The 2,056-nt window shown below is 49.0% G+C and overlaps 1 protein-coding gene and 1 pseudogene across 1 annotated transcript in view; one reads left to right on the top strand and one right to left on the bottom strand.

Annotated features, from left to right (window-relative positions):
• The window catches only part of REC114 (REC114 meiotic recombination protein), a 175,893-nt gene that overhangs the window by 125,850 nt on the left and 47,987 nt on the right, over positions 1–2,056 (top strand). The gene's annotated exons all lie outside the window — the stretch shown is intronic.
• On the bottom strand, positions 244–915 carry LOC102253069 (annotated as a pseudogene).

The raw sequence follows: 2,056 nt of genomic DNA, 5'->3' as shown, positions 1-2,056 counted from the left end.
AGAAGGTGAGCAAACATATTAAGAACAGTATGCTATATACGCCAGGTCCCTTGAAACATATGCTGTGCAGATGTTTCTTCCCTGCAGCGACTGTGTCAAGCAGCAAGGATGGAACGGCTTCCGGCACTTAGCAAATCAGTATTACTGACAGAACATCATCTTAAACTATTAGCTAACATGGACATGAAGACAATGACTATGTACAGTATATGAAATGCCAGAAGTCATCAACGAGGGAAGGAATTATGTCACTCCAATCTCTTCAAGAACACTTCATGGGGTGTCCTCTTCCTCCAGCAGTAGATCAGCCTGCTCAATTGCTTTAAGGACACTTTTCTTGGATGTTTCCTGAACTTCCCCTCCCAAATGAAACTCATCAAAATACAATAAGCCTTCTCAAAATTTAAATGATGCCAAGTTCACACACACTGCCAAATACTTGTCAAGTAATTCCACGTGACAATGAATTATTTCCAGGGTAATTAGTTCATTCTCCTGATCCTCGATAACACAGCAAAAATACAGACTAGCATATCTCTTGTAACTAAACCTTCAGATGTCGCCACTCAAGAAAGCTGCACATTCTAGGTTTCCATGCTAAAATAGCTTGAACAAGTTCTCTTGCAGTCTTTTTCTTCTCTTTGTCTGATAGTGGGACAGACGTTTCTGCAGTCAAAGCTTTCCCTGACAACTAAAAAGCAACATAAACTGCACAGCAGCCCAGGGCCATGGACAGGGGAGGCAGTGGCCTGTGGCAGTTGAGGTTGAGGGGAAGCCTGTTGCTGAGCTGAGAAGGAGAAGCCATGTTGCTTGTAGGGAAGAGACCCAGTTAGTCACATACCTTATTCTTATTTCTCCAGTTGTCCCATGGCCCTTTTGCTGGCCTAGGATCTTACTTAGGATCTCACATTGCATTTAGTTGTCATTGTGTCTCCTTAGTGCCTCTAATCTAGGACAGTTCCTCGGTCTTTGTCTTTTATGATTTTGACACTTTAAGAGTACTGGCCAGTGATTTTGTAGAATGTCTTTGAAAGACAGAGATGTTTGGTCTTTCTCATTTCATCATCATCAGAAGGTGCATGATGTTGATATGTCTCATTACTAGTCCTAATACCTTGATTCCCTGGTTAAAGTGGTATCTGCCTGTTTTTTCCATTATAGTGACTGTTTTTTCCAAAAGTGACTGTTTTTATCTTTATAACTAGAAGCCCGGTTCATGAATTCATGCATGGGTGGGGTCCAGCTGGCCCGCCCTGATGGGGGCCCATCAGGCTGGGCCAGCAGGGGGGAGGGGCTGAGGGCAGTTGGACAACCGGCCCCGCCTCCGATCATGTTGGGGACCGATTGGGGCCCAGATCAGGCTGGTTGGCTGCCTCAGTGCACATCATAGCCACCGGTTGTTCCGGTCATTTTGGTCATTCCGCCATTCCGGTCGCTGGGCCAGATAGATAGGTAGATAGATAGACTGATTGATTGATTAACTAGAGGCCTGGTGCACAGATTTATACACCAGTGGGGTCCCTCAGCCTGGCCTGTGCCCTCTCACAATCCGGGACCCCCCGGGGAATGTCGGACTGCTAGTTTCGGCCCGATCCCCACAGGCCAGGCCGAGCAACCCCACCATTGCACTTGCACCAGCCCTCTAGTATGCATATAAGATCTTTGGTTAATCTCTTCCCACCCTGCCCCATCCTCCCTGCCCTCTGAGATTCAGCAGTCTGTGCCATGTTTCCATGCCTGTGCGTTGAGTGTCTGCCCCCTGGTGGTCAGTGCATATCATAGCTACCGGTCAAACGGTCACTTAGGCTTTTATATATATAAACTAGAGGCCCGGTGCACAAAAATTTGTACACTCGGGGGGCGGGGGAGGGGGTTCCCCCAGCCCGGCCTGTGCCCTCTTGCAGTCTGGGACCCCTCGGGAGATAACGACCTGCTGGCTTAGGCCTGCTCCTGGGTGGCAGAGGGCAGGCCCAATCCCTAAGTGCAGCCCCTGGTCAGGCTCAGAGCAGGGCCGATTGGGGAGTTGGGGCGCCGCCCCGTCATGCACAGAGCAGGG

The sequence above is a fragment of the Myotis brandtii genome, unplaced genomic scaffold (assembly GCF_000412655.1).
Source record: "Myotis brandtii unplaced genomic scaffold, ASM41265v1 scaffold74, whole genome shotgun sequence".
Classification (NCBI taxonomy): Eukaryota; Metazoa; Chordata; class Mammalia; order Chiroptera; family Vespertilionidae; genus Myotis; species Myotis brandtii.
Note: the sequence above shows the minus strand (reverse complement) of the source record. Positions and strands in the feature narration are given on the sequence as shown.